We start from the raw sequence: 17,063 nt of genomic DNA, 5'->3' as shown, positions 1-17,063 counted from the left end.
TGATATTTCCTAAAGTTGTTCACAAGGAGGCTAGCAAAAATTAGATTTTCTTGAATATTTGATAAACTATGAAATATATTTTTATACTGAATTTGGCAATGACACTTTTCTTATAGTCTACCTCACTACTGGTAAATTTGTTGATCTGTTCAAGGAACCAACATTAGACTTAATTTTCTTCATTACTGGTATATAAATATACTGATTTATTTTTTCCTTTATATTTACTATTTGCTTCCTTCTCCATATTTTGGGTTACTTTTCTTTTCCTAACTTCCTTAAGAAAAATATTAGATTGACTTTGGAGCTTTCTTTCTTTTATACAAATATTTAAACCTTTCAACTTCCCTTTAGGCACTGTTTTAGCTGAATCTCACGAATGATATATTACATTAGAAAATTATTTTATTTTTCAAATGAACTTGACCCATTGATTTTTTTACATGTATGTGGCCTAATTTTAAAACATTTTTAATAAACATCTTATTGTTTTAATCTCTAGTTTCTTTTCACTGGATTCAAAGAATATACATGATAGGACTTTAGTCATTTAAAATGTATTAGATATACTTATGTAGTGACATTATCTATCCACATTTGGCTTAAAGTTTTTAGAATTGGCACAAATTAAAATATTCACATTTAACATCTCAGAGACAAATTAGAATTCGTTTTGTATTACTTCATATAATACATAAGAAATTTGCAGTACTCTAAGTTTTTTTTACCTCTGACTTTATGTACTAATTCAGGCATTGACAAACTGCACACCACAGGCCAAGTCTGGCCTGTGATGTCTTTGTACAGCCTCAAGCTAAAAATGGCTTTTACTTTTTACATGAGCATGAATTTTGATGACAGAAGAAGAAAAGAGAAGAGGAGAGGGGGAGAATGAAAATTCAACAGAGAGTATGAGTGGTCTATAAATTTAGGATTTATAGACCATTTATAATCCTAAATTTATAGACCACTGGACCCTTTATAGAAAAATATGTACTTACTTCTGACATACACACATTGATGGTGTCAATATGGAAATTAAAAGTCATAAGTATTCATATATACTTTAAACTATTAAGATGAACATTGCCTGTAATTTTACCTACCAGTTCTATAAAGAAAGAAGAAACCCTTAGATTTATAAGGTAGCCATTCTGCTGCTTTAAAAATATCCCCCACCTAGGGAGAATGGATACATGTATATGAATTGCTGAGTCCCTTCACTCTTCACCTGAAACTATTACAACCTTGTTATTTGGCTATACTCCAATACAAAATGTTTTTGGTGTTCAAAAAATAAATAAATATAAAATAAAAATCCCCCATCCAAGCACCAGACTTTTTTTTTTTAGCTATTTTCTTTGATGCAATACTACTATTGCCTTGAATAGTTCTTTTTTTTTTTTTTTTGCCTTGATTAGTTCTTCATTATTTTTATTTTACAGTAAGTATTATAGAGTAACTTTGTACAGTGTTATTGTTTTAGGTTGTATGTAATAAAAAAAATTTTTTTGGCCTTCATCTTAGTCCCTGAGAAGCAGACCCTAAACGTTTGCGATTTTCAAAATGATAAAAGTGTCTGTGTTATTCATGGTGGGCCCAGATAGTTTATGCCAACTAAAAGACTTAGGGCAAGGAAATGCCATTCCGGGAGAGCCAACAGTCTGATTAAAGGATTGGGACTTTGAGCCACATGGTAATTGCTTGACCTCCAGAGAGTAGAGATAAGCTGGATTAAGGACATAGTTGAACTTAATAGCACTCAATTAATTCACTGGTTGTCATTGACATCTATTTATTACTTGATCAAACTACAGCAGAATGGACATTCTTCTCAAGTTCACATGGAGCATTTACCAAGACAGACTACATTTTGGGCTATAAAATACACCTTAACCATTTTTAAAGGATATAAATCATACAATGTAGACCACAATGAAATTAAAATAGACATCAATAAAAGAAAGTGTTAGTTACTCAGTCATGTCCAATTCTTTGTGACTCCATGAACTGTAGCCCACTAGGCTCCTCTGTCCATGGAATTTTCCAGGCAAGAATACTGAAGAAGGGTAGCCATTCTCTTCTCTAGGGGATCTTCCTGATCCAGGGGTCAAACCTGGATCTCCTGCACTGCAGGCAGATTCTTTACCATCTGAGCCATGAGGGAAGCCCAATAAAAGAAAAATAACCAAAAAAATCCCAAAATATGTGGAGATAAAATATCACATTTCTAAGTAACACATGGATCAAAAATGAAATCTCAAAAAGTTAAAATTATTTTAAGAAAATGAAAACAAAACATCAAAAGGTATGGGATAAGCAAAAGAGGTGATTACAAGGAAACTTACAGCACTGGATCCATGTATTAGAAAAGATAAAAAAATTCTAAGCTTCTACCTTGTGCTGTGCTCAGTTGCTTCAGTTGTGTCCAACTCTGTGACTGTAACCCGCCAGGCTCCTCTGTCCATGGGGTTCTCCAGGCAAGAATACTGGAGTGGGTTGCTGTGCCCGCCTCCAGATCTTCCTGACCCAAGAATTGAGCCCATATCTACAGTGTCTCTTGCATTGCAGGTAGGTTCTTTACCCACTGAGCCAGCTGGGAAGCCCTTAGAAAAATCAGAAAAAGAAGAGCAAATTAAAACCCAAGTAAGAGCAAAAAAGAAATAATAAAAATTAGAGTAACAATCAATAAATTTGAAAATAGAAATCAAGAAAGAAAATCCAGAAAACCTAAATCTACTTCCTTGAAAAGATCAATAATTTTGCTAAGCCTCTAGCCAAGCTAAGAAAAAAAAAAAAAAACATAAATAAAAAAGGCACAAAATACCAATACCAGCAATGAAAGAGACAATATCACTGAAGATTCTACTGGAATTTAAAAGGATAATAAAAGAGCAAAGTTGGAGGAATAAAGCTGTGCAACATCAAGATGTACTCTAAAGCTACTATAGTAATCAAGACATGTGATATTGGTGAAAGAAAAGACAAATAGGTCAATGAAACAGAATAGAGAGCCAATAAATAGACCCACATAAGTGTAGTTGACTCATCTTTGACCAAGAAACAAAGGCAATACAGAGGAGCAAGGATAATGGAATATTTTTCAGTGCTAAAACGAAATCAAGCCATGAAAAGACACAGAGGAATCTCAAAGGCTTATTACTAAGGGAAAGAAGCAAATCTGTGAAAGCTATAGATTGTATGATTCCAACTCTATGACCTTCTGGAAAAAGAGAAACTATTAAAACAGTAAAGATCACTATTTGCCAGAGGTTACGGGAGAGGGAGGGATGAATATGCAGAGTACAGAAAAAATTTGGAACAGTGAATATATTCTGCATGATTTTATAATGGTGAATACATATGATTAAATATTTGTATAAGCTTTTTGAATGTACAGCACCTCGAGGGGACCCTGAGGTAAACTACAGACATTGGGTGATGATGATGTGTCAAATTAAGTTCATCTTTGGTATAAAAAAAGTATCATTCTGGTGAGTGATGCTTATTATGAGGGAGGCTCTGCATATGTGGGGGTAGTAGCCAAATGGGAAGTCTCTGTACTTTCCTGTCATTTTTATAGTACATATCTAACTGCTCTAAAAAATAAAGTTTTGTTTTTTTTTTTTTTTAAAAAGAGCAGCAGCTGCCAGAGATGAACAGGAACAGATGCCAGAAACAGGGAGAGATGAAAAGGCTGAGAATAGAGAATTTTCAGGGTACTGAAATTACTCTGTATTATATTACAATGTTCTTATACACTTTTCAAAGCCATGGAATGTACAATTCCAAGTGAAAGTGAAAAGTGTTAGTTGCTCAGTCATGCCCCCCTTTTTGGGACCCCGTGGACTGTAGCCCAGCAGTCTCCTCTGTCCATGGATTCTCCAGGCAACAATAGTAGAGTGGATTGCCATTTCCTTCTCAGGGGATCTTCCCAACCAGGGTTTGATCCTGGGTCTCCTGCATTGCAGGTGGACTCTTTACCATCTGAACCATCAGGGAAAGAACCCCTAACATAAAGTATGAGCTTTGAGTGATAATATCATGTCATGAAGCTTCATTAATTCTAGCAAAGGTATCACTCTTGTGGAGGAAATTGATAGTGGCAAGGCTTTGCATAGGTGGAGTAGGGAATATATGAGATCTCTATGCTTTCCATTTAATTTTGTTGTCAACTTAATAAAAGGGCTTTAAAAATTGACTATTGTAAAGGTGTAAAAGTAAGTGTAACACTTTCCTGTGTTTTATGAGTTTTCCTGAGTAAGTGAAGTTGCTCAGTCATGTCCGACTCTTTGTGACCCCATGGACTGTAGCCCACCAGGCTCCTCCCTCCATGGGATTCTCCAAGCAAGAGTACTGAAGTGGGCTGCCATTTCTTTCTCCAGGAAGGAAATGAGTTTTCCTACTGAATTAGAAAACTGGTATAGATAGTGCAGGGCTTCCCTGGTGGCTCAGTGGTAAAGACTATGCCAGCCAATGCAGATGTGGGTTTGATCCCTGGATTGGGAAGATCTCCTGGAGAAGGAAATTGCTAACAAGTGCAGTATTCTTCCCTGGGAAATCCCATGGACAGAGGAGCCTGGTGGGCTACAGTCCAAGGGGTCACAAAAGAGTTAGACATGACTCAGTGACTTCACTTTGACTTTTCACTTTCATGCATTGGAAAAGGAAATGGCAACTCACTCCAGTGTTCTTGCCTGGAGAATCCAGGGACAGGGGAGCCTGGTGGGCTGCCGTCTATGGGGTCACACAGGGTTGGACACGACTGAAGTGACTTAGCAGCAGCAGCAGCAGTGACTAAACATGAAGAAGGCAATGGCACCCCACTCCAGCACTCTTGCCTGGAAAATCCCATGGATGCAGGAGCCTGGTAGGCTGCAGTCCATGGAGTCTCGAAGAGTCAGACAGGACTGAGTGACTTCACTTTCACTTTTCACTTTCAGGCATTGGAGAAGGAAATGGCAACCTACTCCAGTGTTCTTGCCTGGAGAATCCCAGGGACGGAGGAGCCTGGTGTGCCGCCGTCTATGAGGTCACACAGAGTTGGACACGACTGAAGCGATTTAGCAGCAACAGTGAAAGTGAAAGTGAAGTCGCCCAGTCGTGTCCGATTCTTAGTGACCCCATGGACTGCAGCCTACCAGGCTCCTCCATCCATGGGATTTTCCAGGCAAGAGTACTGGAGTGGGGTGCCATTGCCTTCTCCACGATACACACTGCTGCTACTGCTAAGTCACTTCAGTCGTGTCCGACTCTGTGTGACCCCATAGACGGCAGCCCACCAGGCTCCGCCGTCCCTGGGATTCTCCATGCAAGAACACTGGAGTGGGTTGCCATTTCCTTCTCCAATGCATGAAAGTGAAAAGTGAAAGTGAAGTCACTCAGTCGTGTCTGACCCTCAGCGGTCCCATGGACTGCAGCCTTCCAGGCCCCTCCATCCATGGGATTTTCCAGGCAAGCAGCAGCAGTAGCAGTGACTAAACAACAACCACACAGATAGTGGGAGATCTTAGTATCAAATGTGAGTGGCTTTAGGACCCCTCAGACTTTTACCTGGTATCTAAAGTGAAGTCTGCCTTATGGAATATTGTATCCTTAACTTGAAAAGGGTGGCCTAACACCAAGTATTTGGTTTCAAAAGTAATTGCAGATTGAAACAAGATAAAATAGAAGGCAATGAAGCTGAGCATGAATGTCAAATCACTTCCTGATGATTGTCTTTATTTCAGTTTCTTCTAAAACTATCATTGACTTCCTGTTTTCATTTCACAGTGAAATGATGAGGACTTTATCCCCCAAACTTTAATACTCCCAAGGAAGAATTACCTTCATTTTCACTAAATACATGCTAAGGCAATAGGAAATTGTGTATGATAAATTATTTTTCAAAAATTACATGAACATACTATGTTATAGGTCCCTGGGAGGATTAAATTAATTCCCTACGCTCTTACTATTTTTATAAAAGTCCTGAGAACCCAGCTTGTCTTCCAGTTTCTTAATAGTTGATATCATTCACTTTATCTTTAATAGTATTTTATGTCTATCTGACAAATATTTAAGTTTGGAGAATTTCTTTCTTATTGAGGTATAGTTCATTTACAATATTGTATTAGATGTATTGTTTCAGATATACAGCATAGTGATTCAATATTTTTTAAAGATTATACTCCATTTAAAGTTATTACAAAAGAATGATTATAAAATCTCTGTGCTGTACAACACATCCTTGTTGCTTGTCTATTTTATACATGGCAGTTCATATCTATTCAATAAATTTTTTTACAGAACTTCAGTAGTATACTCAATGCAAATAAAAACATTCAAACTTATTATAGTGGTATAATCATATTGCCTCCTAGATAGGTAAGATTTAAACTAAAACAACTTTATAATTACAAATCATTGAAAGTAGTAAAATTAAAACATACATATATTTCATGTAAACTATAAATGAAGAAAATTTAAGTTTACAAAGTTAACTTTGTAGCACTCAATTCTTTTGTTCCTTTGCCAAGGTTTGTTTCAAACTGTGATCTTTCTAGGGATGCAACAGTGAGCATAGGCAGCCATGTTCTAGGATTTTTAGAGCTTACATTTTACTGGAAGGAACAGTCAGTATCAATAATTGCAATAACTGCCTAATTATAAATTTTGATAAGAACTATGAAGGGAATATGCCTTGTATCAAAACATCTCATTATAGGGACTTGACTTTGAAAAACGGAAGTCTGCAAGTGAGGTAATAGGTTTGCTGCAAGAGCTCAAAGATGAATCAAGTAAATCATCCATACAGAATTTAGGAAGACTATCATGACAGGGAAGTGTGTGTCATGTTCAAGGACCAGAAAGAAAGTTGCTGTTCTTGGGAAAAATAGAGATTTGTGACTTGATGGGAATAGGCTGGAGGAGAAGTTCAAGACCTAGCTCAGAAGGTCATAAGAAACCATCTTCAGTCTTCTGGTATTTATCTCTAGAGCACTCAGAAGCTATTAAAGGTTATTTTCTATGGAATGATGTAAAGGTTTTCCTGTTTTTATTGTATGTTTGTTTTTTAAATCACTATTACCGAGGTGTGAAGACCATTCACTGAAGGTAAAAGAGTGAATGAATGTAGATAATGCTAGAGGTCAATAAAAGTGACCTGCAAAAGGAGAGAGCCACACCACCAGCATGATGTGGACACTGATACAAAAGATGGAAAGGAAGAGATGAGAATTACTTCAGAAGTAAAATCGATAGTCCTGGGTGACTGACTGTTCCTGACAGGAACAATTCATCCAAAACACTGAGAAAAATGGAGCTGGTTGCTATGAAATAGAATAGCTTGAATTCTTCTTTCCCATAATTAATGTAGTGTATGATTGCCTAATTCGCTCACATTTTTCTTTATTCAATTTAATGAAAAAATAATTAAATGTTATGTCAAAAAATTGCCTTTATTATAAATGTATCTTTCACCTATTACTATTACTCCAATACTTTCTTTAGTAATTTGAATGTATTATATTACCACAGTTAGGGTTTGCTACAGACCAAAAGCACAAATTCATACTCCAGTATAATATATAATGATAATATATAATCATGTCAACATATTAAAATTATAATAAAAATATAAACAAAATCCCACATATACCTGAATGGCTGTTTGAGAAATACTGTCTGGTAGTCCTGTTTTTCTTGTGATCCATGTGTAATTGCTAAATGAAAGATTTCTGTCATTATTACTAAAAATTCATTTTTAAATTTTTCTAACATTTTTTTTTTCTATTAAATACTCAAGAAAGAGCAAAATTAGCAAACATGAATAAGTTAAAAAGCTTAAGAAATACTATGGATATTATCTCTCTTTTCTAGTCTCAGGGTATTTGGAGCACAAAAAATTAAGACCATATTAAGTTTCTGCTCTAATTTTTTACTAAGACTCAGGCTTCCATAATGTCTCCAACTCCCTCCCTTCAAAGGGAAGGCCAAGGGACCTTATTTCCCCAAAGTATCTCCCAACTAAACTGAAGGTATTCCTGAAAATCACAGGTGAAATAAATAATTTTTTAAATTAATTATATATTAGAATAAAACATAAAGGACTTTTTAATAAATTATATATTTATATATAATTTCTATCCTAGAATAACCTATACAGGTATATCTTACATATTTTTCTGACTCTGGGTTATAAAATAAAATGGGTTAAAAGAGTGTTTTCAGTTTTTTAAATACTGCCTTTAAGCTACATTTCTTACATTTCTTGTTTGAAAGAATAAAAAAATATTATTTTTATTAACTACATGTAAGGATAAAATATCTAAGAAATAAAATTTCATCTATATATTTTTAATAGAATGATCTATACATACATACCTTTTATTTAAAAAAAAAAAAACTCTGGATCATAAAATATAATATAAAAAAGTGATTTCATTTTTAAAAAACTCTACTTTTAAGCCACACAGATTTTTCCATCTCTTACTCTAATGATGCAGCTCCCAACTTCTATGAAATGCTATATATTTGGGGAAGCTCTTTTACCTACAACATTAATACTATTTATAAATTAAAAAAACAAAGCTCCATCAAATTTACGTACTCTGAAAAGTTGATTCATAGACTCAAAGTCATATCTATTTGAAGGTAAGTTTTCATGTTTGAAACTGGCTGAGCTTAGTATCTCTTTGAAGCATATCTATCACTTTTGAGGATGAAAATCTTGAAAGATCTCAGATACATTAGAGAAGAAAAGACATATCATTTATTAAAAATCAATATTACATACTTTGCAAAATATATGTAGGCTGAGTCCATTTAGAGGCCTGCAAATATCCCCCAAATCAAATTACAGTATTTTTTTTTAGAAGAGAAGAAATGATTTTGATTATTGAATAACCATTACACCAGAATGTGATGCTCATCACAGGTAGTTCACTAAAAATCAGGACAGAGAGAAATCTCACCCTTTTATGCAGGCAGCTAGAACAACCCAGTACCTGATCTCAAAGTAAATGATACTTAGTCTACAAGTAAGGTAGGACATGACAGCATTATTTGTCACACATAGTTCTTCCTAAACTCACCTGGTATTTAGATGGCCATTTGGATTTGCTGATTACCTTTTTATTTTTTTAATTTATTTATTTATTTTAATTGGAGGCTAATTGCTTTACAATATTGTAGTGGTTTTGCCATACATTGACATGAATCAGCCCTGGGTGTACATGTGTGCCCCATCCTGAACCCCCTCCCATCTTCCTCCCCATCTCATGGGTTGTCCCATGTGCACCAGCTTTGAGTGCCTTGTTTCGTGCATCAAACTTGGACTGGCCATCTATTTCACAAATGGTAATATACATGTTTCAATGCTATTCTCTCAAATCATCCCACCCTTGCCTTCTCCTACAGAGTCCAAAAGTCTGTTCTTTATATCTGTGTCTCTTTTGCTGTCTTGCATATAGGGTCATTGCTACCATCTTTCTAAATTCCACATATATGCATTAATATACTGTATTGGTAGTTTTCTTTCTGACTTACTTCACTCTGTATAATAGGCTCATAATTACTCACAGGCACCTCATTAGAACAGATTCAAATGTGTTCTCTTAAATAGCTGAGTAATATTCCATTGTGAATATGTACCACAGCTTGCTTATCCATTTTTCTGCCAATTGACATCTAGGTTGCTTCCATGTCCTATCTATTGTAAACAGGGCTGCAATGAACATTGGGATATATCTGTCTCTTTCAATTCTGCTTTCCTCGGTATGTATGCCCAGCAGTGGGATTGCTGGGTCATATGGCAGTTCTATTTTCCAAATTTTAAGGAATCTTCACATTGTTCCCCATAGTGGCCGTACTAGTTTGCATTCCCACCAACAGTGTAAGAGGTTCCGTTTTCTCTGCACCCTCTCCAGCATTTATTGTTTGTAGACTTTTTAACAGCAGCCATTCTAACTGGTGTAAGACGGTATCCATTGTGGTTTTGATTTGCATTTCTCTGACAATGAGTGATGTTGAGCACCTTTTCATGTGTTTGCTAGACATCTGTATGTCTTCTTTGGAGAAATGTCTGTTTAGTTCTTTGGCCCATTTTTTGATTGGGTCGCTTATTGTTCTGGTATTGAGCTGCATAAGCTGCTTGTATATTTTTGAGATTAATTCTTTGACAGTTGCTTCATTTGCTATTATTTTCTCCCATTCTGAAGGCTGTCTTTTCACTTTGCTAATCATTTCCTTCATTGTGCAAAAGCTTTTAAGTTTAATTAAGTCCTATTTGTTTATTTTTGCTTTTATTTCCATTACTCTGGGAGGTGGGTCATAGAGGATCCTGCTGCGATTTATATCTGAGAATGTTTTGCCTAGGTTTTCCTGTAGGAGTTTTATAATTTCTGGTCTTACATTTAGATCTTAAATCCATTTTGAGTTTATTTTTGCGTATGGTGTTGGAAAGTGTTCTAGTTTCATCCTTTTACAGGCAGTTGACCAGTTTTCCCAGCACCACTTGTTATAGAGATTGTCTTTTCTCCATTATATATTCTTGCTTCTTTTGTCAAGGATAAGGTGTCCATAGGTGTGTGGATTTATCTCTGGGCTTTCTATTTTGTTCCATTGTTCTATATTTCTGTCTTTGTGCTGGTACCATACTGTCTTGATGACTGTAGCTTTGTAGTATAGCCTGAAGTCAGGCAGGTTGATTCCTCCAGTTCCATTCTTCCTTCTCAAGATTGCTTTGGTAATTTGAGTTTTTTTGTATTTCCATACAAACTGTGAAATTATTTGTTCTAGTTCTATGAAAGATATTGTTGGTACCTTAATAGGGATTTCATTGAATCTATAGATTGCTTTGGGTAGTATGCTCATTTTCACTATATTGATTTTTTCCGATCCATGAACATGGTATATTTCTCCATCTATTTGTGTCATCTTTGATTTCTTTTATCAGTTTTTTATAGTTTTCTATATACAGGCATTTGATTCTTTGGGTAAATTTATTCCTAAGTATTTTATTCTTTTCATTGCAATGGTGAATGGAATTGTTTCCTTGATTTCTCTTTTTGTTTCCTCATTGTTAGTGTATAGGAATGCAAGGGATTTCTGTACTAATTTTATATCCTGCAACTTTATTCATTTATAAGCTCTAGTAATTTTCTAGTAGTGTCTTTAGGGTTTTCAATGTAGAGGATCATGTCATCTGCAAACAGTGATAGTTTTACTTTTTCTTTTCCAATCTGGATTCCTTTTATTTCTTTTTCTTTTCTGATTGCTGTGGCTAAAACTTCCAAAACTATGTTGAACAGTAATTTCCCCTTTCATACTTACTGTTAATTTCCCCTTTCATACTTGTTAGCATTTGCCTCACATATTGCGGTGCTCCTATGTTGGATGCATGACAGTGAAAGTGAAGTTGTTCAGTAGTGTCCAACTCTTTGCGACTCCATAGACTTTAGCCCACCAGGCTCCTCCATCCATGGGATTCTCCAGGCAAGAGTATTGGAGTGGGTTGCCATTTCCTTCTCCAGGGGATCTTCCTGACCCAGGGATCGAACCCAGGTTTCCCACATTGTAGGCAGACGCTTTACCATCTGAGCCACAAGGGAAGTCCATATATTTAAAATTGTTATATCTTCTTCTTGGATCTATCCTTTGATCATTATGTCATGTCCCTCTTTGTCTCTTTTCAAGGCCTTTATTTCAAAGTCTATTTTATCTGATATGAGTATTGCAACTCCTGATTTTTTTGGTCTTCATTTCCATGAAGTATCTTTTACTAGCTCTTCGCTTTCAGTCTGTATGTGTCCCTTGGTTTGAGGTGAGTCTCTTGTAGACAGCGTATATAGGGGTTTTGTTTCTGTATCCATTCACCCAGTCTTTGTCTTTTGGTTGGGGCATTCAACCCATTTACATTTAAGGTAATTATTGATAAGTATGATCCCGTTGCTGTTTACTTTGTTGTTTTGTGCTTGAGTTTATAAATCTTTTCTCTGTTTCCTAGTTAGAGAAGATCCTTCAGCATTTGTTGAAGAACTGGTTTGGTGGTGCTAAATTCTCTCAGTGTTTGCTTGTCTGTAAAGCTTTTGATTTCTGCTTCATATTTGAATGAGGTCCTTGCTGGGTATAGTATTCTGGGTTGTAGGTTTTTCTTTCATCACTTTAAGTATGTCCTGCCATTCCCTTCTAGCATGAAGAGTTACTATTGAAAGATCAGTTGTTATCCTTATGGGGATCCCCTTGTGTGTTATTTGTTGCTTTTCCCTTGCTGCTTTTAATATTTGCTCTTTGTGTTTGATCTTCATTAATCTTATTAATATGTGTCTTGGGGTGTTTCACCTTGGGTGTATCCTGTTTGGGACTCTCTGGGTTTCTTGGACTTGGGTGGCTGTTTCCTTCCCCATTTTAGCGAAGTTTTCAACTATTATCTCCTCAAGTATTCTCTCATGCCCTTTTTGTCTTCTTCTTCTGGGACTCCTATGATTTGAATGTTGGGGTGTTTAACATTGTCCCAGAGGTCTCTGAGGTTGTCCTCACTTCTTTTAATTCTTTTTTCCTCTCTGCTTCATTTATTTTCACCATATAACCTTCACTTCATTTCTCCTATCTTCTGCCTCAATTATTCTACTGTTGGTTCTCTCCAGAGTGCTTTTGATCTCAGTTATTTCATTATTCATTATTGATTGACTCTTTTATTTTTCTAGGTCCTTGGTTAAGCATATCTTGCATCTTCTCAATCCTGTCTCTAGTCTATTTGTCTGTAACTCCATTTTGTTTTCAAGATTTTGGATCATCTTCATTATAATTATTCTGAATTCTTTTTGAGGTAGACTCCTATCTCCTCCTCTTTTGTTTGGTTTGGTGGGCATTTATCATGTTCCTTTATCTGCTGAATACTTCTCTGCCTTTTCATTTTGCTTAAATTACTGTGTTTGGGGTGGCCTTTCTGTAGGCTGGAAGTTTATGGTTCCTCTTAATTGTGGAGCTTGCTCCCTATGGGTGGGGTTAGACTAGTGGCTTGTCAAAGTTTTCTGGTTAGGGGAGCTTGTGTCTGTGTTCTGGTGGGTGGCACAGGATCTCTTCTCTCTGGAGTGCAATGAAACGTCCAGTAGTGAGTTTTGGGGTGTCTATGGGCTTGGCATGGCTTTGTACTTTAATGCTCTGGGCTGTGTTCCTCCATTGCTGGAGAATTAGTGTGGTATGTCTTGCTCTGGAGCTTGTTGGCTCTTGGGTGGACCTTGGTTTCAGTGTATGGAGGCTTTTGGATGAGCTCTTGTCAATTAAAGTTGCCTGGAATCAGGAGTTCTCTGGTGTTCTGGTGTTCTTAGGTTTTGGATTTAATCCTTCTTCCTCTGGCTTTCAGTCTTATAGTAGCCTCAAGACTTCTCTATCCATACAGCACAGATGATAAAACATCTAAGTTAAAGGTGAAACAATTCTCCATAGGAGGGACACCAAGAGAGTTTCACAAAGTTACATGGGGAAGAGAAGAGGGAGATAGGGGTGACCAGGAGAAGATGGGGTGTCAAAAGGGGAGAGAACAATCTAGCCAGTAATCAATTCCCTCTGTGTTCTACACAGCCTGGAATACCCAGAGAGATTCAGGCCTTTAAGTAGAGAAAAGAATGGGAGGGAGGAGATAGAGGTGACCTAGGGGCAAAAAGGGAGAGTCAAAAGGGGAGAGAGCAATCAAGCCAGTAATCACACCCCTACATGAAAATGGATATGATGATTAGATTCTTAAAGGTACAAAATTGATAACCTACCAAAAAGAAAAGGTTAAAAATTTAAAATAGAGGTTGGACACTCAAAAATATAATATTAAAACCACAAAATAAAATCAATCACAAAAATTATAAAATATGTATATATGAAATTTGCTTTAAAAATAGGGTCTTTTTTTGCAAGGTTATAAAATGAAAATTTATAGGTTTTAAAAATGAAAATTAAAGGAGTAATAAAGAACCTAAAAATTAAAAAAAGAATTAAAATATGATAATAGTTAAAAATATATCTAGGAATTTATCTGTAGCTGTTGTGGGCAGTGTGGGGTCAGTTCAGTTTCAGATAGTTTCTTGTTCCAGCTTGTACTTCTTTTCAACGTCTATAGGCCCCTTCCAATGTTTAGTCAGTGTTACAGGGTTTTAATCTGTTGCACCTATCATTTCCAGAGAGGTTCCTTCTTCCTTGTTTATTTTGGCTTCCTCTGTTTGCAAGTCTCTTCAGTGTCTAATTTCTGCCCTGACCCAAGCTGGTAAAGGTTGTCACTTATTTAGGCTTATTTGTTCAGTTGTGTTGTGGGGAGGGAAGGACACTGTAATCAAATATCACTGGCATGTGTGGGGAGTGTTTGCAGTGTATGGACCACACTGGATCTGCCCAAGCTTATGGCAGCGTGTGCTTTCTGGGTCTACACTGCTCAGGCTGCAAGTTGCTCTGCAGGGGCACTGTCCAAAACAGCCCTGTGTTTCGTGCACTTCCCAGGTCTAAGCTGCTCAGGTTCAGGTTCTCAAGTACTCTGCAAGGGCACAGACTCGGTTGGGCGTGTGTTTTGTGCCCTTTCCATGTCCGAGCAGCTCAAACGCACTGGTGCTTGACGAGTGCACCGTCCCAGGTGGACCATGCATCTTATCACCTCCCCAGTTCTGGCCGCTCGGTTTCCCAGGTGCTCCGTGAGAGCACTGTCTCAGGTGTGCCATGTGTCTCTTCTGGGGAGCTGATCTCAGGCCGTGACCCTCCTGGCAGATGTCAACCATCTAGGATCCCAAGAAGATGTGGTTAGCAACTGGTAGCCTGCTCACAGTTTGGTAGAGGATGCCAGTCTCTGTGGTTGAGATTGCCCCTTGCCATCTGGCTCTGGCTGTCACACACCTGCCTCTCTACCTCTGGTGGGGGTGAGGGGATGTGGAGAGCTGGAATGCAGCCAGCTAGCTCTCCTTTGGTGTTTGCTCAATCCTTCATTCTGTGAGTGGGCCAGGCTCTGCATTACGTTAGAGCCTATCACAGGAAAGTTCTCTTTTTTTCCTCTGTGACTATCCCACAGTTTGGGTTGCTATTTCACATTAACTCCCTCAGATTGTCCTCAGTGAATTCAGGTCTGGTCCTTACCCTAAGCATGCAGCCTGCACCTACCTGTCCAGCCCCCGCTTGCTGATGGTGGAGCAAGCATCTGGGCTACTTCTCCACTAGGAGTTGTAGTTAGGTATGTATTATTTTTGTTTTTTTCTCCTGTTGCCCTCTGAGATTCCAAAGCTCCCCACAGATCCACCAGTGAGAGGGTTTCCTGCTGTTTGGAAACTTCTCCTCCTTCATGACTCCCTCCCCAGGATGGGTCTCCATCCCTAACTCTTTTGTCTTTCTTTTTGTCTTTTATATTTTGTCCTATGTCCTTTCGAAGAGAATGGGCTGCCTTTCTGGGTGTCTGGTGTCCTCTGCCAGCATTCAGAAGTTGTTTTCTGAAAGTTGTTCAGCATTCAAATGATCTTTTGATGAATTTGTGGTCTTCCTGTCCTGTCCTATTCCTCTGCCATCTTGGGACTGCCCACCATATTACAGTATTTTAAATCTCTTTGGAGGGTGGGACAGGGAGTGGGAGATGAATCATTACTTTCTAAATTCCCATTCAATTCTTACACAATATACTGACTGTGTGACGGGCAGTGGACCTAACCATAGCATATCCAACAATAAATATCAGGGGTTCCTGACCTTGAAGTAACTGAATAGTTTCAAAAAGTTAATGTGATTTACTCATGGTATTACTTAGAAGGGAGATTGGTCCAAAATACATTAAGTATTGACTGCAAAAGCTCCTACATTGTGGGAACTGTGCCAGAGTGGAAAAGAGAATTAAATCTGGCATCCTCAGCATCCTCAAACCTGTAGTTTCTAAATTTTAATTTTTTTAAGCTTGGAAACTATTTCAGAAAATGCATTGGAAAAAAGAAACTATTGAAGAGGCTGATTTAACAGTGAGATTTCTTTTACAGTGTGCTTGGTGCTAAAGATGGAAACAGCATCTTTGTAGTAATCAAAGACTTAGGGCAGAATCCTACAGATTTATGTATATTCCAATACTTTAATTAATAAATAAAGGATCAGGTTTTATTTGTGCTGCTCAAGAATATCCACAGTAAAAATATATCAGAGTTCAGATCTTTGCAGTACAATGACAATTACAAAGAATACTTGTATGTCAAGACAAGTGCCTACCAGGGATTGTCCTCTTGTATTTTAATATTTATGTTTAGGATAAATAAATATTTCTCTTATTAAGCAGGAATCATCCTGTCTGTATGCTGGAGCCTGGCATAACTAGGCTCTTAATGCTATAAAATCTTTGAGAAATAAAATGTCTATGAGATGTTATTTTTTCCTTTTCTCCAGTACTGCTTGGTAACAGTAAAAACAACTTCCTTTTAATGAATCCATTCATAATCCAATTGTAGCTTCAAATTTATGTTATGTGGGCTAATGAAAATTCATAGAGAAGACATTCTTTTCAACAAGTAACTGTCAATATAGAAAGGAAATATTTGAAAACTGAATTTTATTTCCCACAGAATTATTAACATGCTGATACATTAAAAAGGTAGGAAATATGGAATTGCTGTTTAGTGATGGCCATTTTATATGTATTGCTTGATAAATTATTCTGAATATCATACAGTATCTTGAAGAGGTCAATATGTCTTGTCCATACAAGTGATAAACCAAAAATCTTGATTAAATTAGAATGAAAAACAGATCATAGTTTAACTAAACCTGTGACTGTATCCTGCTTAATCATTCAGATGCCCCCCATTCCCAAGATTTTATTGCTGTGATATACAATGATTAATTAAGGGGAGTTATTTCTGGAAAAGTCACACCCTGGCAGTTCCTCCTCCTGATCCTGATGCTTTTGAAAAACTCAGCCCTGTAACTAATTAGAATGTCAGAATGTGCTGATGACCTTTGCATTGAAGAGAACTATAGAGAAGTTAACAGAAATGGGCTACTTAGACTGTAATCATCTCATTAACAGGAACAGGTGCTATGGCCAGCAATACTGTATAGCTAGGTTTTTTTTTTTTTTTTTT

The 17,063-nt window shown here is 37.0% G+C and overlaps 1 long non-coding RNA gene across 5 annotated transcripts in view; it reads right to left on the bottom strand.

The window, feature by feature from the left end:
• Positions 1 to 1,458: 1,458 nt before the first annotated feature.
• Positions 1,459 to 17,063, bottom strand: part of LOC147366889 (uncharacterized) — a 1,020,561-nt gene continuing 1,004,956 nt past the window's right edge. For 2 of the 5 annotated variants that reach the window (XR_015169109.1, XR_015169121.1), the window contains 2 exons: positions 2,398 to 2,606; positions 1,461 to 2,152 (listed from right to left, as the gene is read on the bottom strand). This is a non-coding gene — a long non-coding RNA (uncharacterized LOC147366889). Of the gene's footprint in view, positions 2,153 to 2,397; positions 2,607 to 17,063 lie in introns of all 5 variants that reach the window. The other 3 variants (XR_015169118.1, XR_015169102.1, XR_015169126.1) reach the window with 3 other exon arrangements.

This window comes from Bos grunniens, chromosome 8, assembly GCF_055505025.1.
Source record: "Bos grunniens cultivar Pamir isolate PY7600 chromosome 8, Bosgru_T2T1.0, whole genome shotgun sequence".
In the NCBI taxonomy this organism is placed as follows: domain Eukaryota; kingdom Metazoa; phylum Chordata; class Mammalia; order Artiodactyla; family Bovidae; genus Bos; species Bos grunniens.
This window is presented reverse-complemented; position numbering and strand designations above follow the sequence as displayed.